The sequence below is a fragment of the Anopheles funestus genome, chromosome 2RL, assembly GCF_943734845.2.
Source record: "Anopheles funestus chromosome 2RL, idAnoFuneDA-416_04, whole genome shotgun sequence".
In the NCBI taxonomy this organism is placed as follows: Eukaryota; Metazoa; Arthropoda; class Insecta; order Diptera; family Culicidae; genus Anopheles; species Anopheles funestus.
This window is the reverse complement of record NC_064598.1, coordinates 8,160,332-8,182,980: the sequence shown is the minus strand read 5'-3', so window position 1 is coordinate 8,182,980 and position 22,649 is coordinate 8,160,332. Positions and strand designations below refer to the sequence as shown.

At 43.8% G+C, this 22,649-nt stretch overlaps 1 protein-coding gene across 14 annotated transcripts in view; it reads right to left on the bottom strand.

The window, feature by feature from the left end:
• LOC125761428 (glutamate-gated chloride channel) overlaps window positions 1–13,139 on the bottom strand; it is a 91,396-nt gene extending 78,257 nt beyond the window's left edge. For 5 of the 14 annotated variants that reach the window (XM_049422551.1, XM_049422552.1, XM_049422555.1 and 2 more), the window contains exons 1-2: window positions 12,356–13,136; window positions 10,121–10,632 (exon numbers count right to left, since the gene is read on the bottom strand). The gene's annotated coding sequence lies outside the window, so the exon portion shown is untranslated. Of the gene's footprint in view, window positions 1–10,120; window positions 10,689–12,122 lie in introns of those variants that run through there. The other 9 variants (XM_049422545.1, XM_049422548.1, XM_049422549.1 and 6 more) reach the window with 5 other exon arrangements.
• Window positions 13,140–22,649: the final 9,510 nt, after the last annotated feature.

Below are 22,649 nucleotides of genomic sequence, written 5' to 3'. Positions count from 1 at the left end.
GCGGTGGCTCACTACGACCTACCGTCTGCTCAGAACCGTGAGCAGAATGATGTTGCGATCTAGATGTTCCCCTTTGCCAGGTTGGGTTACGCTTTTTTTTTAACCGAAACCATGTTACCGAAACTTCCGGACAGGTTGGAAAGGGAAGTGGGAGCAAGGGTTTGAAGGTGTGAGTAGAGAAAACCACCACCACCACCATCACCGATGAAGATTGGTGTGACTAATTTATGAGGTGCGTGGCGACCCCATGCCTATCGCATTAGCAAAACCATGGCCAAGGCGCTGGAGTGGTGGGCGGTGGGCGGAACGGCGACGGCGACGGCGAAAATGAAGCTCCATAATAGGTGAAGCAAATTAGCGATCATTTTCCGAAAACCGAAGCAGCTCGTACGCGCGTACGGGTGCACCGTCGTCAATTTGTATACCGTTTTCGGTAGGGCACTATCACGCCGGTCGCCCGTGAGTGCCGAAAGGAGGAAAGATTTTCACCGAAATGTCACCAGGTAAGTGGCGCTGAGCGAAATGGGGGTGGTCTGGTGATACCAACCAGCCACAAGATAAACTGCCGCCCGTGGTTGATAGAATGGCAACACAGGGCAACCGTTCTGGGGCAGGGTTTTACATCGTGTGGCCGTTAATAAATCAAATAAATTGCTCAACCGATGGTGGAACAATTATGAAGCACATTATGAAGGATTGTTCGGGTATCGGGTTGCGATTGTTTGCCACCAGGCCTACCAGTCGAAGCAACAACGGGAGACCGATAATGTTACGCTTTATATAACGCTCTCACCATCGGCACCATTGAACTTACGGCGGCGCCCGACGCCGGCGCCCGAAGTTGATAAGGTGCGTTGTTAATTAGGCTGTGGTTTTTGCTGTGTTACGCCGTTCGTTGCCGTGAAGCGGATGGTGCGTTAAGTGCTTAAAAAATATCATCCACCAAACCCCGGACCCCCGGGCCGGTTAATGATGGCGACGATTCAAGCCGTCGTGATGGTGCGCGTTATGTTACCGTACGCGCGCGTATCCTTTAAGCGACTGGCCAAACTACCTTTCAGCAATGCGGAATGATGAATGCCTGCCCATAAATGTACGAAACGCGTGTTTGAGGTTAGGTTAGGAAGATGAAACGGAACCGTCGAGTGGGAGAGGGTGGGGGAGGGGGAGGAGTTGGGGTGGAGTCAGTTTTTGTGTTCGCAAGATTATTATCCATGTTGTTTAAAGAGGTGTGTGTGTGTGAAGTTGGAGTGGTGAGAATTTGCTTTCATTTTTTTTCTTCTTTGGTTCATTCCACTCTATGCTTTATTGCGTTTAGATATGCTTCACGCGCTTGGCACGATGTTACAACAAAAGAGCGATCACAACTGGCGCTTCGTCCGTTATAATTCTTGTTAATGAATTAAGCTTGGTAAAGGCGCAAAAAAAGGCAATAAAAACTGAAAAAGAATGTTACCATTACCCAATCTGTTATAAATAGCAAAGTGGGCTTCCATTGTTAACAGCAATACGGTAAGGTATCACATTTGCAAGCAAAACTTTCCTTTTTTGTTTTCACCCAAAGTTTGATCATTAAATTCGCGTGGTGAGCAGAAGGGAGAGAGAGAGAAAAAATGCCCAAAAACTCGTAACACCATATCGGGAGGTGCTATAAAAAAGAAGTCATTAACTGAATGAAAGATTGATTACGTTGCTTCGTGTACGGGCGCAAAAGGTGTTTTTCTTTTGAAGTTTGCCCATAAAAAAATCCTTTTTCTCGTTGATTTTGCGGAACGGATGCAACATTTCGCGACATTAGCCTGGCGACCCACCCAGTAAATGGAAGACCCTGTACGTGTAGAGTGTATTAGACTCGTAAAAGAAGTACTGGTTGTTGTGGCTTTTTCCTTTTCCCACGGCCACGTCCAAACGACCTGCAGCTGCGCACGGTTATGGTTCCTTTTCACCTTAGCCGCGTTTGCTTTTCTTTATGACATGTGTGCGGAAAATCAAGCCGGCTCCCGAGCATCGCTAACCGGCACCGCCGTGAGGAACTGCTTTTGGGGCGGTGGTGAAACAATTTAATGACGTTTTAAATATTCGTCGTGAAAATAATTTTCCCACCTTTCATGGCGCCACCGGCGCGGAAGGAAACTTATCTATCCACGCCGTCATTTTGAATTAGAGACGCCGTAAATTTGAAGCATGAAATTAGAATTTTCACTGCACGCTTAGTGTCGCTTTGTTTACGTTAGAGGGTGTTTTTTTTGTTGCTATTTTAATTACGCTCAGTGCTTTATTCATTGGAGCATTTCTTAGAATAAATTTGGATCGGAAGTCTGCGCGGTGGGTGCTTTGTTTTTGAATTGTTTTCTACTTCATTTCAATTTAGAATGCTGTGTTGACAGCAACTTTGCAACTTAATTTGCTTCACGAATTTTAATGTCATTTGTATATATATATATTGAAAATAGTCAAAATAATTTTCTTTTCATTTTAAAGAAAGTAAAGAAATTTTTCTCAATATTCTGTTTTCAATTCGTGAGTCATAAAATGAATTCTGCTTCTTCTAAGCTATGGAAAGTGCCCATGTTCCCTCTACCAGTGCACATAAACATTGTGCTAAAAGCTGTCCATTTTAAATAAACACATTTTTCTCGTCTGAAAATTCCACCGTTTGGGAAATGGTTTTTGAGCGTGCAGTTTGTTGTTCTTTAATTTTACTAAAGCAAATTCACCGTTCGCTCTGTCGCATGGCCTGCCGTATGGAGCAAACCCACAGCAACACAGATCGAAACATAACAAAGTTAGTTGGAACAAAAAAAACTCCTTCCATGTAATGTGAGCAACAAATCCATCATCATCGATACGGATCTATATCGTGTTGTTCCGCAGTTTTTTTTCGCTCCCTAGTGGATGTTTTTTGTTATTTTTTCCCACCACAATCAAAACAACGTTTTGTTTTTGTCCCATTAGCTGTACAGTAAATGAAGGTGAAATTTTCTTTTCTCCCCCGACAACGGAAAAGACGCTTGGTGTAATGGTAATTACCGGTATTTCTGCCAAATTTCACCACAAAAACAATCGTTGTGCTTTTACAGTCATTTCCGTGCATTATCTCACACAGCCTACATCTAGAAAAAAAGCTTTCTTGTCGCGAAAACTGGACAAATGCCGATCAATTGGAGATCCATCAGCAGAATTCACGACTCCCATCACATACCGCGGTGGAAACCATTTTTTGATGAAATTGAGTTGAACTATTTTTAACAGACAGATTCACATCCATGGCACGGCCGATGATGATCTTTACCGGTAGGGTTGTGTTGTGCTTCTTGGGGGCTGTAGGATAGTATTTTTAGCACCGAGTGTTGGCGGACACACGAAACACCGTCGGCGGAAAATGTCGCACCATTCGGACGCGAGTCGTCGTGAACGCATCGGCGGAGAAAGTGTGCACCCGCTGGATGCAGCAGGCAGGTTTAACGAACTTGTGAGTTGAAAAAAAAAATGAATTCTGCTAAATGGAATCGATTGCTTCATCGGGAACCTCACCTGGCCCACCAGCACAGAATGCTGCCGGCATCGATAGCATAGTTAATTAGCGAAAAGCACTTAAGCCTTGCCGCGTGTTTCCCTTGGCATTAAAGAGGCAGCCCATTTCATTTTAATCTCCCACTGTATAAATGGGCACGTTCGATTGCATTAGATGACTTAATTCGGCATTAGTCTCCACCACGTTCCCTTTGCGCGGATGCGTTTTCCATTTATGTCAGATAAAATTTCATCAAATTGCAGCCGAGGGACGATAATGATTCAGCTGTGTCGCCCGTGTCGTGGACGCATCATCACCACATGGTGCAGATTTCCCACCGGGAGACCATTGCATCCTTTTCCCACACAAAACGCATAATTAATTTAATTCACTTGCCCATACCCTTTCGCATCACGCGGTTCGTTCTCGCAATCGTTCCCGTTTAACTAATACCGTGAACGTCAAACGTATTTAAAGTGCCTGGTGGTTGTTGACGGTGTTGCTACCATACTTCCGCTAAGTGTTCGAAAATAGTGCTTATTAATAACCCAATCAACATCACGGTACGGAACCGGTCTACTTGACCTCCACCGCATATCCATCCACACCTCGGTACACATCTTCTACAAGTGTCCGAAGTCGTGGTCGTGTTTTTGTTATCCGCAAAGTTTGTTGTCGGACACCAAAATATGTAGGTTGCCGTACAGCACTGATTGCTAATCTTTCGTAGACAACGCTCGGGGTAGCCAACGATAGCCATTAATGCATTACTGCCGTGGCCGAGGGATCGCACCGTCTCTCTCACCGGTACCGTTTCCGTTGATGACCACCTTCGCTGGTGTGCAATTTTACAGCCTGTCTCAGCGGCTTGCAGACACCTTGGCGACGGGCCAATCGGCCAATCTTTTCCGCTGCAGGCGACGAATCGATCGCAAGTGGTTGTGTTTTTTTTGTCCACCGCCGAGCGATTCTTCAAGTACACGAACGGCAAAATCAACTGAGATGAGAGGCGACATATACACCAGACCGGCAAGAAAAACGCGTCAGCTAGGTCGTGGTCCCTCAAGGCGGGATGAGTAAAAAAGGGGTGAAAGAAAGTGACAAAAATTGTTCCCTCTCTTCCTTTTCTACTCCCTTCATCACCGGCCCTTACCGGCCCAAAGTAACGGTGCGATGGGAAAACACATTCTGCTTGTTGGGGAATATTTTACTCCTTCATCCTCTTGTCTGCGTTTGCCGATCAGAATCCATCCTCTGACACCTGTCACTTAGCGTTCTATTACATTTTTGCTGGGTAAATTTACGAGAAACAGTGGTTTCTTCTTCTTTTGCTTCGTCGATACGTTTCTCTTCGTGGTTTTTTTTCATTTTTCTCTCAATGTGCCGGCAATCTGTAGATTGGCAGGGCAGAATTGCTGTCTAGTAGTGATGGTACAAAATTTTGAATGAATAACTTCACCCGTGCCTGAATGTTTCTTAACGGCCTCACAAAGTTGATTTTGAAGTGAATTTTTACATAAAAATATTTCATTCAACAATTTTAGCATTTAATTTAATTTGTAACGGTTGCAGAGATGTAACATTATTTATGTTTTATCAACTATATTTATTTACCTCATTAAACATAGAAATGTTAAAAAAAAGTTTTCTGTTTTGCAGTTTTTGTGATAAATTTTATCGGAAAACTTTTCTTCGGTGTTCTTCAGGGAATGCGAAAGTTTTAAGCACGATCGAAGAAAACTACAAATTGAACTCGTGCTGAGTCATCGGAAATCAATCAAAAGGGTCCTGTTTTTTTGTTGCCACTAATCGAAAGCAGCAGTTTTTACCTGTGGCTAGGAAAGTTTTTAAGTGTGCTCAAAGGAATATTTTAAGGCTTTGTGAATTATACAGGACAAGGATTAACTATCTTAATCCGTTTAGTTCGTACTACAAGAGAAGCGAATATCAATAAAGAATATTTGTTTTAGATATCGTCTAACACATCGGTATATTAAAAACAGTTGTTGCAGAACTTCAAGCTTAGTTCAAGCCCAAAATGCAAATCGGAGATTATATTTCAATGAAATGCCCTTTTTTCAATTATTGAAAGCAATATTTTCGCTCGTTTTTCAGTTTTTCAATTGCTGACAAGCTTTAATTATCGTATTGATCTTTAAAAATTCAATGAAAAGCTTAAATCATAAACGAAAATCAGAATAAAAAAACATTTTTAGCTGGAATGTGAGCTTCTACACACCGAAGTACTGATTGCCCAGCTTTATGGTCCTTTCCTAAATTCTTTCATCTGCGTGATGCCATCAATTCTTTATATTCACGCATGAATGTATTGCAGTAGCAAACAAAACAAAAAAAGAACAAGATGCCTTCACTGGCATGTCAAGATGATCAATATTATTGAATGATGATGTTCACGACGTTGATAGACACCTTCGCCAAGCTTTCTTCAATCTCTACCACAAATTGATACGAAGCAGAGCGATAAAAAATGGCATCGTTTCTTGCTACTTGTGAAACTTGCCGAGAGATAAAAATATTTATTTTAGTGCTCTCGAAGGCATGTAAATTTCGAAATCATTGTATAGAGTGCTTTTCCGGTCAGAGAGGATGAAAGAAAAAAGACATGTTCCAAAAAAACATATCCATTCAGGCGGTACGGCTTTCAGTAGCAAATGCATTTCCACGCCACGCAACCCCACTCAGCACGGAACCGAGGAAGCATCTCCATCAATTGCTCATTCTCTACAGGGCAATACACAGAGCAGTAGTGGTGCATGACGCTTTGTGCTAGGGGACCGATCCATCCTCTATTCTGCTGAAATCCGCTCTAATCCTTATGCGAAAACATCAACATCACAGATTTGCCGTTCCGGCCGATCCGGGAGCCGGGCCTCCCCAAAATGGACACACCCAAGTGATCACTTTTTGATGACAAATTGACGATTGACCGAGGGTTTTCGGTTTGGTGGGCATTGGTGATGTTTTGAAAGATGAGCGGGCGAGAACGAGACAAGAAAGGCGAATCAGTCACACCAGGAACGGAACATTCATTCGCCCACCCGATTCGTGCCCCTTCGTAACATTGACAGCCGGATCGCTAAGTGTACCGGAAGCCGTGATGTGGAGGTGACGGTAGTATACAAGCTAAGGGCAACATTATTACCCATCGACATAGCGTATCCTCTCATCAGCGCGCACTACAGCAACAAGGGGCCGCCACCCATTTTGGAGCAGTAGGCACGAGCAACAGCACATTTTCCCACACACACGCGTAGCACTGCTTTCTGTGCCCCCTCCCGAAAAACACACCACCACACGGTTTGGTACCGTACGCCATGGAGGTTGCCATGGGTTGCCGTGATTTCAACTCCTCCCTCCTCCCTTCTCCCTCTGCCCACCCACTCTTTAGTGAGACCATCATGCAAACCGGATGCGAACCGGAGACAGCAGCAAGCAGCAGCCATTTTCTCATAGCTCGAGCAAAACCCGCTGCTTCAGCTTTTGCGAGGGGTGAGTGGGTGGACGTGTCACCAAAAGCACAAGAAGCAGTCCTAGGAGGGAGGAACCTTTTTGCTATGTTTATGATGGATTTCGCTATCAATCGCTTTTGCCGTGCTAAGTCTGGGTGTGTGCGTCACGAACAACATTAAAATGTGTGTCTCTGTGCCGGTTTGTGTGTGTGTGGGGGGCGTGTGAATGCGATAGTATTTATTTATTGCCATTTCACAACATTGTCGTCGTCGGCAACAGCAATAACAACAATAAAAAAAACAACCTAACCCTCCCTTCACCCTCCTCACTATCTCTCTCATTCTCTCTCTTTCTTGCACACGCATCTATAAAAATCATTTTATCATTCGTTCTCTCTTTTCCTCTCTATTTCCCTCTTTCTCACACGTGCACATTTTTGGCGGAGAGTGCTCTCGCTTATCAATCGGTTTATTTGCTGTCATGTTTCTTCTTCCCTGTCTTTATCTATCGTCCTTTAGAGTTCGAGTGCCTGACTGAGATGAGGTGTGTGTGAGTGCTTTTTTTATTCATTGCTTCTGTTCGGACGCTATGCTCACTCACTGTGTGTGTGTGTGTGGGTGTGTGCGTTTGCAACCATCCCCTCTCGACCAGCGGATGGATGGAAAATTGATTTTTAATTACTCCACCCTACGATCGGCGATGGTTGGATTTTCCCCCATTCCCAAAAACTGAAGATGGAAGATGGAAATAGAGAAGAAAAATCAATGGTTTGCAGCTGTTTCCCTCTGCACACTGGTTGTAGAACATGGCAATGAAAGCGACCATCAACGATTGCTGTACACTCAATCATATTTCCACGGATTATCAGAGGGACATTTTCCGTGATTTCCTACCTCTTCAACCTACCACGGGCTTTAGTAGTTTAGATCGATAAACAAGCATTTTAGCAAGCTATTTTTTCGCTGCTTAACGTTACTATCAAACAGTGGCCATTTATCAAACGAACGCTTTGACGTTACAAGTTGAAGTGTAACGAAAAAATATTAATATTGTACACCGTTCGGGACTGAACGCTGTTATAAAACCGTCACCATGGTAAACTGGTCCGTTAACGATGTGTGTATGTGTGTATGGGACAGGTAAAAGAACCCGCGAGATGAGTCTCCACTGTTCCGGCTTCTTCCTTCAGCCTTTCTTCAGCATGCAGGATAGAGAAGGAGAATAGCTCAATTTTCTCGACACGCACGCTGCCTCCCTGCCGTTACGGCAACAACAACAAAAAGGTATGAAGGATGAGAATGTTACACTACCGTTACATATTTAAGCACGCTCATGCCTTTTTAACTGTGTGTTAGTCACCTCCACCCTTGTCACATACACCCTCAAAAACACAGCCAGTCAGTGTCATCCGTCAGTTTGGAATTGGAAGGGATTTGCGCGCTCACAGATGATAGGGAAATGGTTTTTCCCTCCTGTCCCTTCGTCAAGTTTGTGTGTGTTTGTGTATTGGTCGTTTTCTATTACAACTTACCGCACGCAGTTTTGTGTTCGTAAGGCAAGCACAAGAGAACAACGAGAAGCGAAAGTGTACAACCGTATACACACAGCCACATAAACAACTTGCTGTTTATTCCCCGCTCGCTCTCTCTCACTCTCTCTCTCATTCGTCGGGGGCTTTTTCTCTTTTCCATATTATGGCACGCACAAAACAATACGAAGGAAACCATGCTACCATGGAGAAAAGCAGCAAAGAATAAAATGAAAAAAGACACACACACATACACACGCAGTTCCCGAGAAGTGATTCGGAGAAAGCAGTAAACAGCGAGAGAGAGCGAGCACCGGTGGGAGAGAAAGCTCGATTCAGGGCGTTTTGAATGCTGCGTGAATGTGGTGTGCTTCGTTGCAGCATCCACAGTACCATGCGATGAAGTACGCGTCGAGCTTCTGTAGTCGTGACGGCGGGTACTGACGGGTTGTTGTTGGTTGTTGATAACGGTTTGCTAGTGTTGGTACTGGTGCACACGGCTACGTGTCCGTTGCTACGCGGTTCGGTAGCTGTCCTTTCGCTTACTTTTACGCACTCATTCTCTCCTTCTCTCTCTCTCGCTCTACAACCAAGTTCGTAGGGTACCAACATCCCTTGGTGATGATCGTCCATCGTCCGTAGTGATTCGTTTTTGCATACTCTGGCCTTATTTCTTACGTCAAACAAAAAGGAAGAGGAGAGGAAAAAAAACATTTTCAAACCGAAGGTTTGGGGGTTTGGGCATCCAAGCAGGATTTTGCATCTTTTTTTTATGTCATTCATTTTTATGTTTGTTTGTTTTTGCTTCAGGTTCTTATCGCTTTCATTCCGTTTTTGTTTTTTGCTGTAACTTGTGCAACCCTTTTTTCCACGGCTGGGTGTCTAACGCGCACCGTAAGCTTACCATCTCTCAGCCGAAGAGGCTTAGCATCAGATGGGGATGAAATGTTTAAAGTTTTATATTTTAACACCTTTTTGGTAGCGGTACCCACCCCGGTAGAGTGAGGTTCCGTTACACTCACCGGAGTGTAGTGTACGGGTAATGCTGAATATGGTGTAGAAAGGTGGGTGGATACGCGATAGAAGTAGTGCAAAAATTCTTCGCAGATAAAACCCCTATATATAAATGAAACGAAATTCAAAAGTCTACCCCTTTCACTTGGGGATGAGTGTGTGTGTAATTGCGGCGCGTAAGATGGAGAGTAGGAAAGTCAGTCAGTGGCTATCAACAAGACCCATTGCTGAATGCATGGAACGTTGTTGACTGACACACAAAAACAGTGTGTTCTATCGCAGTGGAAGCCGCTCTAGCAACATCATTAAATAACGCACCCCCATTTGAAAACTCTCATCCACACATTCACGCACACATACAGCGGGGTGTGTGTGAGGCAATTGTTTTGTGACTTCGCTTTTCATTCCGAACCACTCGAGCATCGCTGAACCATGGTGCAAAAGCTCTTTCTCTAACGGATTGCGGTCACTGCCTAGGAATGTTTCTAGCATGTGCCGTTTTTCTCCACACCATGGAGACGCCTGGTCTTTTGTACAATTTTTTGTTGTTCCTGTTCTACGGGACGAAGAAGGTGAAGATTGATCTTGCTTACCTGGAAGATGTAATTTCTTTGGTTGCGTTTAGAGGTTTTCCACCGTTCCCGTCGACTGGTACCCTTCGAAGATCACGCCCACGTTCGTAACACCTTCCCGTTCGCTTCCAACTCGCTCTCGTTCACGCACGGCGCGTTTGTGGTTTACGGTTTGTGTATCGATAAATTTCAACGTATTCGGCCGTGGAAGGTTTCGCTTGCCTGTCGGATTGAGACTCCGACTTTAAGGCCCTTCAAGCACAATCACTCACCCACTCACACACACATACACGTGCACATATTTCGTCACAACTATCGTTGCACGGTCTACGGTGGAAAACTCGGCACAAAAGTGGCCCCGATTTTCGAACGAAACACGTCACCTAGCACCTGTACGCGCGCTATTCACGTCATTTATCGGGCGGTAAATGAAAATTCACACGGCTGGTGGTACGTCGCGTTGTTTGTCGGGTCGTTTGCGAACATTTCCTCTTGTGTCGGAACTGTTTGATTTTTTGTTTTGCGATACAACGCTGATAAGGAGGGAGATTTCGAAAGAAAGTGACAATTGAAAGTTGGTGATTTAGGGCCAGCAAAAGGCTAAATTAAACTCTCTCGAACATCGTTATTATTCATCAGTGTCTGAAATTTAAAATTACTCGAGTCTTGTTAAAGGAAACGGATTTTTGAAAATAAATTTTTTTTTTAATAAAAACATCAAATATATCACCAATGCTTTGCACCAAAAGTATTTTAATCTTAATGTTTATCATTGCTAGCGAACCGCAATGAAACCGATTAAACTTTTTACACAGTTTTAACCAAAAGAATCTCATCAATCGTCCGGAAAACGGGAAGAAAAAGTGCTGAAATTAATTTTCTATTTCTTTGCCATTTACCATTTTCCGGACCCCCTGTCTAGATTCGACCCCCTTTCGTACGGGTTTTCGATCAGCCCGGGGGTCTATTGTGTGGCTAACTTTACCTCCACGCGCTACCGGTTAACTCATATAAAATAGGAAATTGTTGTGATCGACAAATTGTTTTTTTTTCTTCTACTTGTTTTGTTTCCACCGTGTGCTGACCGTTTATAATTCTTCGCATCGCGCGTGTGAATACGACGGACCGAACGCGAAAGCGTAGGAATGTAATGAAAATGACTGGACCGGAGCCAAACTTTGCCGTCCGTCGGAGATGGCAGTGGTAAACCCCAAGGTATCTGCCACAAACCAACCACATAAACGCACACACACACACGGCATGCCGAAGGAAAGACGCATTTTTGGATGAATTTAATCTATTTTTTCTCGCTTTTCGTTCCTTTCACTACTTTCACGGTTTGTGCCTACCTACTTCGGTAGCACGCAAAAGGTCGACTTTTTCTCGGGAAGCACTGGTGAACGCTTTGATCTTTGATCAGCGAAAGTAAATGGGCTTTTAGCAAATCGCTAACCGTTCATTCGATGAAGGACCGTCAATTTTGTTGTTATATATTGCAGATGAAACGGCAAAGGGCACTCCTACGTTACACGGTCGCGCTACAACACACGCAAAAAAGGGAAAACTCAACCAAAAAAAAAAAGGCAAAAAAATATCGCGTATACGGTTGCTGCTCTCTGCTTCTCTCTCACTGTCGATTTTTGATGGATTTTTATGTTTCCTTTCCGTTGTAGTTGTACTTCTGTTCGCCCACTTCCATCCACATAAAGCGTACCTCCACGGCCAGAAACCTTCTGGTTTTCTTGTGACCCTTTTTTTGTTGTTGTTGCTTGCTTGCTTGCTGTTGCAAAACAACAAGGTAGTAGTGAGTGTTTTGTTACAGGATTATCATTGCGAGGAACTGCTATTTTGCGTTAACTGCACTGAGAAACAGGCCCACTCGCGTCACGGAATGGGGCGTTAAACGCACCGAAGCGATCCAGATCTTGTTTGCTCCAGTTCGGAAAACTTCAGGCACCGTTTCGCTGAGGCTGGGGTTTTTTTTTGTGGGGAGGCCTAAAACCATGCACACGTACACACGTACCCAACACTCACACGTACACGCACCACGGAAACGAAACCACGAAACTAAATCTGCTGACTAAGTAGCAGGAATGCGATACGATTGAGAACAGCCTCAAACACGGTACATCTAGGGCTTTGTTGAGCTTTCGTTTTTCTTTTTTGGTGTTGTGTGCGAATTTTCCTACTTGCTCGCACACACTTTTGCACTTCACTTTGACCATTCAAAAAAGGCAGAAAAAAAGGCAGACTCACTGAGTGAAAACGCTGACCAGCTGGTGGAGAGCAAAGGCAGAACACTTCCGACCAGTTCGCAACGCAGACTACACCTGACTGAAATCGATGGTGACCAATTTTTGCCCTGGATGCTGCTTGCTGCTGCTGCTGGGGTTGCTTCGCTGTGAGTCCTGTGCGAATTTCACACTCACCCGTCGCTATGATTGGCGGGGGTAAGTTCGTTCGCGTTATGCTCCCGTGCGCGCGAGAGAGCGAATGTACCGCGTGGTTGAAGCTTCTACTGTGTGTGAATCGAGAGAGCGAGAGCCAGAGGGTGATGTGTGTTTTTTGTTGCTTCTTTTGTTGACTCGTTTATTTGGCTCTGATTTTACTCTTTATCCGGTCATTAAGGTATGATCTTGCTCGTACCCTATTTGTTGACACTCTCACGCATTGCGTTCGGTGACGATTCTGCTCTCCCTCACTAGCTCTCTTTCGAAACTTTTGTACATAAATACGCTCGCGAGGATTTGTGGCGTTACTGGGGAGCAGAAGGACACGATGGAGCAAATTTGGGAGCGTCAAATCTCAACAGTGTGAGCGAACACATGGAGTTAGTGTTCTGAACCGACAATGTAATAATTGAAATTAGCTTTTTTGGAAATTATGTTGCAGTCTATTTGTCTGCTTAGATATTTGCGCAACCAGTCAACAATTGCATTCGTTACTTTACTATTCTCATAAAAATGGGTTGACCATTTTGTGAGCTATTTTACTAAAATTTCTCCAAATTTAATTGCAACACAAATGAGCTTGAGATACCTATTTAATATTATAAATATGGGAATATTATGGTTGTAGTTCTATAAACATCTTTTTAATACTTTTAAAATTAATTCGTAATTTCAATTACCAACTTCACCAACTATAACTGTCGTTTCGTACAAAGTTGAAAAATTTAGCAATTGAATTTTTTTCCATCCATCCTTTGATATAATCTTCGTTATTTACGATGTTTTATAAATTTCCTATCTACATTCTTCAACGAGAAAATATTCTTAGAATGGAGAAGATTGCGTTTTACTTTGAATCGTTAAATTGAATCAGTAACCTGCAATGCTAACAATTTAAAATACAAATCCGCACGTGTCTAGCTTGAGTACCATAACAATAAACTGCTACAAAAAAAGGGTTTCTACCATGGAAGTCTAGTTTGCTTCCCTTTTTGTTTGCCGACCGTCTAAAGTATTTTCGTACAAGAAGTGACAGTATGACCTTCAGCCTTATCTTGCAGGTGGTACTTCTAAAGCTGTTTATGTTTTTAAAATTCCAGTCTGCAGCCATTTTTAGCCTTCGCATCGCGTATTCATCGCTGTCGTTCCCGCTAAATGTAGTGTAGTAATCCTGGCCTTTTTATTATTGCCAATCGACTTCGATTATCTTGCCAAACGGCCGATAGACCAAAGGCGGCCCCCCATTTTAGCAAGTGGGAAGAATGAAAAAAAAAAAACAACAACCAACCAGATATGCTGATAAGGCAGATGCAAATTTCAACCGCCATTTGAATGCCTGAAACATGCACACACACACACATCCAGCCAACACATTTTACGAACAACTCCACGTGCTCTCGGGATGGTTCTCGCGAGACGCTTAGCAGTTGCTCATCGCTCAAAGATGAGTGAGGCACTCACGCTGAGCTCCGATCTGTCTCAGTTGTAGCTCAGCTGTTTGTTTACTACACATACACACGCAAAATCACTGAGAAAGGGGGGGGGGGCAAAAGGCGAACAGGAAACGGGCTCAGAAATCAGTGCAATCACTCCCCGGTGGGATGGTCCCCGATCCATACCGGGGATACGTCTACATACATATGCACGGGATGCATTGCGTGACGTAATGGCGTGGGAATTGTTCGTTTTCGCTCCGGACGGCTAGTAGTGAGCAGTGGTGAGCTGTGGCCGTGAGTTGCTGTTTCGTTCTCTCTCGCTTACGCGTGAGATGAGCAGTGAGCTCGTTATAGCTCATGGAGACGCCTGGTAGTTCTTCTCGTCTGGTTCACCGCACCGTGTCTAATTTTCGTTCGCTGACAGGAAGAGAAGGTGGTCAGTAGGAAGGTGAAGGTAGGTAGGTAATTTTGGACAGGAAGCAGTGACACAGCAGATGAAGCGGCTGGCCAAGGGGGTTGCAAAACGGGAAGGAAGTTATTGTTTCGCCGAAGGGAAGGAAACGGCAGGACATCAATTCTGTTACGTTTATTACCATTTACTTCAGTAGCAAATCCCGTGCTTATGGCTTTATTTTTCCGCGCTTCCGAAATGCCTCCGAAACAGCTGGACGGTTCGGGCGCTGGGGGGAAAAAAGGGAACGAAACGATGATGCCGCTGACAGCAACGATGATGGCGGCGGACGGCATCACATCGTTTGTGACCAATTTGTGCCGACAGCGAGGAAACGAATGAGCCATTTGAACGAATTGATACGATTATGGGTAAGGATCCTGGCCCATGGTTCCGAACTTTCGTTTCGCGCGAGTGTGTCGCTTCTTAAGCCACCTAGCGGCTTTTGGAGCTGGTACGTTCGTGTAAGAATCCGTCCAGAAATTGGGAAATTTAAATGCAGCAGCACTAGCGGTCAGGACAATCTGTTGTTTCTTCTTTTGCTTTCGGGTTTTTTTTGCTTTCGTTCGCGCTCGTCCAACGAACAATGTGTACAGCGGTTTGCGGATCCCCCTAACATTAGCATTCCTTTCTCATTGCGGTGATGAGTTTCCATGGTGCTTTCCATTCGTTTATACACGGTGTGTGTATGTTTCCATAGGGGAAAATTATTGAAACCACCATCAACCGGCAGATGGTGATGTTGAGTTATGGCTTAAATAAACGCACCACCATCTGCATTCGGCTCCGGGCCGAAAGAAAACATCCTTTTGCGGCTGGCAAATCTGCCCGGGGGAAAACTTATCCCCAAAGGAGTTTTAGCCTACCCAGACCGGGATTGATGGGTTGGAGGCATGGTGCATGGGGAGCTAGGTTAAAAGTTTTCCTTCCCTTCGACCGACGGAACGGTGATAGTAGCGTAGTTCGATCGTTTCTTCATCACATAACCACGTAACCCGAAAACGGCCATTTGCCAGTAGAAAGCCCGATGGCAAATTTCCATTCCTAACGCCACTTGGTTCGGGCTTTTGCAATGCTTTACTGATAGTGACGTGATTGTCACTGTTTTAACATTCAGCGGTGCGCGCCCTTCGAGAGTTGAAACCGTCCTTTTGCTCAACTTTTGCCATTGCTGGTGTGATTTATCGTACAGCTGGCCAGCGTTCTCATCAAACACTCCAACCGGTCCTATCAGGCACGAAGGGCTATGCGTGTGACTGTGGTGTATATGTTGAGTTTGCATAATTGTGTGCCTTGGCCCGCTATCGGACCAGGGGAATTGGATCGGTCGGCCCTGTATCGTTCGGTTAATGAAGCAATTCTTACACAACTCAACCGGACCTTCGATCATAATCGTATCAGTACGGAAAATGGGGCCGCATTTGGGATTGAAAGGGGACCGTCGGCCGTCTGGTGCGTTCTTCCACATCAACTGTCCGATTCGGTCGCTACCGCAAAGGGACGCGGTTTGCACAATCGTTGCCTGATCCTTGTCCTCCGAGGGCAAACGGCGATGACAGTGATGAATGGAATGGAAATTGAAGAGAAACAGCGCAGTTGTGCTTGAGTTCATACTTGCCATGGTAGGTTAAGCGGTTCAATGAAGCTTAGAAATAGCATATCGATGTGTTATAGCAATATTTCCCATATAATATGTCATATTTATTGTCTTTGCTTTATAAAGATTCCACGTTGTGATAAGTTTTACGATAAGCAACCAATGAAATTACTATTTTAACAATTTATTTATGAAAGCTAGACCAGGTTGACAAGTTTGCAAGACGTTAACAAAATTTTCTTTTTGTTTATTTTCATACATCATTTATTTGACACCAACACCATGATACTGCGGAATCGTTTTTCCTACCTTTGTTTCTTAATTTTTTTCTTTTTTGAAATCGTAATCTCGACCTCTCAACAGCATGTAAAGCTACTCGCAAAACTATCAACTGCCGCATGTACGAAGCAATACGGGTAAACAAGTAGAAACCAAAAAACAAAACCAAAAAAAAGGTAATACAAAGTGAAACAAGAAGCTAAATCATAAATATGACGAAACAGACGTGGCACCCGGGGGGCAGGGCCACCAAACCGTGAGCTAACGCTGGAGCGTGAAATGTAACTAATTGTGCGATGCTGTCCGGACAAGAGTCGTCATTTGTCTTGCGGCCGAGTGCTGCGTCGGTGGTGAGAGTGTGCTGCGAATAATGATGGAAAGCATTAATCATTTTGAGTAATGAATATTGCGCGCGCTGCAATCGCGGACAGGACAGGACGCGGGTACGAGGGCTTTTGGACACGAAACGGAAAAACGGTTCGTGTATGTGTCGAATGTGGAACTGCCGTTGCTGGGATATGGTGCGGTAAAACTGGTCCAGGAATCGGTGGAGATGCAATACAGGACCGAATGTGTAAGCTTCCTGTAATACCATGCAAAAACAAGCGTCTGTTTCGAAGGAACGAACTGTTTCAGTTTGTTTCAATCGAACCTGATTTGAATCCTGCCCGGTAAGGGTGTGGCCTGTGTGCGCACGTGTGTGTGTGTGCGTGTGTTAAAGGGACAAGTGGTACAGATTCCGAAAACAATCGTTTCTTACTTCCCCGTAGGGAGTTTTCCTCCCGTGGTGGCAGCTTTTCCGGTCCGGTGCAAACAGTCCGGGTGTGCGCCGTGTGCCGGTCGGTAGAGGATGATGCCTTTCGCTTGCCTTGTGCATTCCCCTGCCACACTCATAGTGGAAAGGTTCATTTTCTTCTTGCACAAGCAATCACATGAACGGCCACATGCTGAGCACCGAACCGATCCCAAACAAACGATGTAACGATGCAACGAGACGGTCCATGCGTTTTTTTCCTTCTTCCTTTTTTTCATCTTCTTTATCGTGCTTGTTGATTGGTCTGCGCAAACAAGCTTCTTGAGAATGGCGGCATAATAGGGAGGGTAAAAAAATCACAAACAGAAGAAAGAAAGAAAGAAAACCAGCAGCAAACGGTATCTCTTACTTTGATTGCACCGCAGAAAGGCGGAGAAGAAGTGGATAAAAAAGACGAACATGAAGAAAAGCAGCACGCAACACGAGGAAAAACAATAACAGCAGACTATCCTGAGTGAGCGACGAGTAATTCGATGCAAAAATGAAGCCAACAGCTAAACCACCAACACTACCTTCCTGGCACATCTTACCGTTTGGTTGGTTTCGCCCATCGTCTCGTACCACACACAATCCAGCGAAAAGGCCAGGCAGAGTTTAGTGATGAATACGGACTAAATGAAGCCTGCGGACTGTGGACGACAGTCAGACCGACCAGTATATGCGCTTCTTCGGTTCATAATGGAATAAGCAGCATAAAAAATAATTGAGATTGATTATGTGTTTTCCGCTTCTTGTTGGATGGATGACGCTGGACAGTTGACGAGGAGGACGGGGTACGGGGTTCAGCGGAAAAAGGCCCTTCGCTAAGATACACTTCGCGACCGGCAGGACACACGGATATGGGAACGTTTGCTGTACGCAATCTAACTGCACTGTCAACGATGACGAGTTCCAAAGAAAATTGTACAAAAAAAAATAGCTTAATGACGTCATGCTGGTTAAGTTCATGGACGTCCATGTTTCAGTGGTTGGCAAACTGCACCAAAAAAGGTTGTTTTTGAGGTGTTTCGACACTAATACAAATGTATTAATGTTTTTTTGGATCTTGCTAAACAATGCCTTTGACGATCAATCGATCAGATTTATGTCGATATCCTTACGCTTTCCTGAGAAAATCTGAGTATTTTTGTGATATTATCTATGTAGAGACTTGCGTCGTTAAAACACCAAGGCACTCTAGCTTTAAAAATGGGTCTGGCAGGGTCTTGTAGGGTCAAAAAGCTTTTTGAAATAATTCTTAATTATAGTTTTTGATGTGGAGTTTTTAGAGTCCTGATGATTTGGTTAGAAACAGCTGAGACTTCCATCACTTTCGAAGTTTATTAATCTTATATATTAATTGTTTATACCTTTCCCAAAAAAGCTTCCCAACCACTGCTCTAACCACCAACCTGGGGGTGGTGGGATGAATTCCCTCTAGTCTCTTTCCACCCACCGAAGAACGTATAAACCGAAGCTTGATTTTCCCTGTTCGAAGTAACCGCTACAACGGCCGTCCATTTTTCATGCTTATTCCTATCCTCTAGTTATACGTGGCAATGGGGCTGTTGAGTTGGATAAAGAATGTCCATATCCTGCACTTTTCGCTTCCTTACTTTATCGTCGTTGCTGCACTTCCCTGTCATGGTGTTTTTCCCCTTCTCCCTCCCCCTCACTACAACTGCCGGCCAGTTTGAGTGGATTGCAGCCAGCAATCCATGCATGCAAAAAGAACTGAAAAAAGAAACAAAGAAATAGAACACACTCAACCAATGCCTAACGAGAGGCAACGAGATGAAGAGCGTACTGGTAAAACCCTCGAGAGGAAAAGATACATCTTCACGTCGCGAAAGTTTCATCGCTGATATGTTTATCTTGCTATACTACGCCCCAGTACCGTGTACCGTCCCCGTAAGATCCCGTGCCGTTTTCGGTCGGAACGGCCCCCAGAAGCCTAGGTTAATGTGAAGAAAACTAGTAACGGAAGCTGGGCCGCCAGTGTGCTCGGGTTGTTATTGTGTGCATAGTTTGTGTGCCGTTCGTTCTTCACTCCCGTCCCATTTGGTGCACCTTTTTTTCCTGGTACCGAAGCAGGAATGCAGACAGCTGCTAGTGCCCTGGGTTGATAACGAAACGAAGAAACAAACCCCGACATAGATCTTGCTTTCCTGTGGGAGCTTTCGAGCTTGAAGAAATAAACTTTCCTTTCAGACCCTGAAATTGGGGGAGAGAATAGTTCCGGGGGTGGAGGAGGGGCAAATTGAAAGGAAATTCCGGGACACGGTTGCCGGTTGGGAGTGGAAAAATGTTTTCATAATAGAAATAAAACTGAACCTACCGTTTCTGCCACATAGACCGTGCGGTCTTCGCTAACGAGCCATTTTGAGCCACGGGTACATGCGAGCGCTTACTTCAAGAATGGTTCGAACTCATACATTTCCGAAACGAGAAGCTTTACAAGCCAGCGGTGTTGGCTGGCAGTGGGAAAAGAAGCGAAGGGTAGCAGTCCTGAAGTTCCTTTTTTCCCCCATTTTATCACGAAGAGGTTTTGTTTTGCCCTGTGGCAATGGCGATTGCGGTAAAAGCAAGGCAAGAACGGTAGTTGCTTCATAAAATTCTTATCAATATATTGTTATCGATCTCAAATGAGTTGTGATTCCTTCAGGGAGTAAGCGATGTGCGGCACAAGTGAGTGTTTCTGTCTTTCATTTTGTTGTGAAAAACTTGCCCAACAGATTATAGCCTTCTTCTTTTTTTGCTTTCGTGCAATAACGTTCGGTTGGAAGTTAATATTCAATTGTTCTCATAATTTTCATTTCATTATGTTTTTTTTCGGTGAGAAGATTAACAAGCCACAAGCTTAGTAAGCGCATTATTTAACAGCTTACGTTGGCAAACTTTTATAGATCGACAATTATAATGAGGTGTTAATTGGACAGCGTTTTTTTAATAAGATGCTTTTGTGTGTTTGACAAAATAAAACTTTATATAATCGCATGATAAAAAAGTTCCGATGCCGCTTGGTCCGTGTTGTTTATTAGCCTTGCGAAAGGCTGTTTTCAATTTAAAAATGTAATTTTTTGAAACACACTAAACGATGATAATTAATCCCTATAAAACATATATTGCATAACTTCAGGCGTACTGGCAAAATTTCTCAGACAAGCACTCACATTAACCGTAGAGTTGGCAACCAAATTTACACACGTAAGTTGGCAACCGGCATACCCGGGCATTCCATACGTTTTGAAGCATACAATTAATGTTTTTTTTATTATATTATATAAATTATTTACTATATACTATACTATACTATAATATACTATAATAATAATAATATAATGATAATTAAAGATTATCATTTATTATATTTTTTTAGATACGATAATACTAACGATCCATTTGAAATTTTAAATCCGAAAAGAAAAAGAAGAGAAACGTCATTCTCCATACAAAATGTATGGAATACCCGGGTATGCTGGTTGCCAACTTACGTGGTAAAGTTTAAAATAAATCAAAATAAAATACTTACTGTTTGTTTAAAATTACAATTTTTGTACCAAAATTCGGAAATAAAAAGTTGGGAGGCTACTGAAAATTTCAGGTCAATAAAAGCAATGAAATAAAAGTTATTGCAGTTCAAAGTAGAAAAAAATACCCGGGTATCCGGTTGCCTACTTGAGGGTTAAACAGCATCCATTACACACCGCTCCATACATTTATCGGGCAAAATCGATTATTTTAATATCATCCCTTTATCGGGAAGCGCGTTAACACAACATAGCCTCGGCCATTGCTTCGGAAAGGGGTTGATTTTAAAGGTACGCTCGGGAAAAGCCTCTTTGTAACGCGATACCCTACCGGGACATGGTATGATGAAATGTGATGCAAAGCAGCACACGCATCGAAATAGCAAAACTGCATTGTATGCAGCTCGTTGTAGCGATCGATTGCACTCGGGTCAATCGATGTAAGACAGGGAGGGGTCGATGACATCGATGACAGTTCATGGAGACCAATACATCCTATTCTATCCAGGAGATGCCTCCGAACGGGTGATAAATTACATCCTCCGTTTTCTGAATAATCGTTACCGTGCAGTGAAAACAAAAGCTCTACCGATAAGATTCTTAGTGGCCGCTACCACCTTCACCCCTCACGTGTCGTTCCAGTTTCCTATGCTCGCTCTGGATCGTGTATGAAAATTGTGCTTTGCTTGCAGGTAAAGCAAATGGTCCCCGCTCAGACGATCCGGGCTTTCCGGGCGTTAAGAACTTTACGCAAAGAGTTGGCATTTACCATTGCTTTCGCCCGTTCCACTCGGAGCCGAAGTTTTGATCCGTCATCTGGGTCGCTAGTGCTTACCTGCAGGAGCAGGCACACAACCATGTGCCGAACCGCAGCCCGGCAATAGGTCAAAGGTGACGCCCAGTGTGTGGCAACCCGCAAGCTAACGCAAGCCCGCCAAACTACACTCAGCTACAGCCACACTAATGAAAGCTTTATCGTTCACCGTGCGCCGAAGGGTCGATTTATCGGTTTCCACCCTCCATCGTGCGCCATTGTGTATGTGTGTGTGTGTCGGTGGGTGGGGTTGTGGTAGGGTTGGATAGGAAGCGGGGAAAACATTTAGCCGGATTACACTTGTCCGATGCCTCTATCTTGACATTACATGCTCTGCTCGTTTGTGAAGCTGTTTTGCTTGGTTGTTTGATGAGTGGAGATGAATTTCTGGATGTCTGGCAAAAAGGGACTGGTTTCGGTCGCTTCTGTGGAGGGGCTCAGATAGGTTATTGCTAGGAGCAGCCGAAGAAGTAGCTTGAGGGGGTGAGGAAGTGTAATGGTATATCGAGAAGAAACTGCTTATGAAACACTTTCATACAGACGTTGGAACGAGTTGTTTAACTATTTACGATTATTTTAAACCCGTATATTGGTTGCGAGTTAAATAATATTAAAAATTGAATTATGTTACATAGAATTTTTTTTTGTCATTAATAAGATGTTATTTCGGATCGCGTAAATCGCTAGGATATTTATTGCGGTTAGCGAACTGTGTTATTTTTAAATGGAGGTTATATCACTATAGTGTCGTAAAAATTTATTTAATGTTGAGAATTTATTGAATTTAGAACCAAGAGAAAAAAAGAGTACTGTTTCTGGAAGGTCATTCTTCTAGGAAAAGCAAAACACTTTTGACGCAGAAGTAGTTGAATTTTTTTTTCATGAAGATTCTGTACAGCATATCACTTGAAATCAAAGGTCATTATTGATAATATTGACTAACATGGGACCTAAACAAACTGTTTTACCCAACAAATCCGTCACGAAGGTCAGAACCATGAGGAATACCCAAAGTTCTGCACAACATACAGAATAGAAGCAGGTCACTTCAGTTTGAGTTCAAGAGTAAGAAGTTTAGGCATAATTTAGTCCTTATCCTTGGAGAAGATCTATCAGCTAACGGCCAAATTTCAATGCGTCATGTTAGGGAACAAATATACCTAAATGTTGTAATCATTCCACAAAGCTCTAATCTAACTG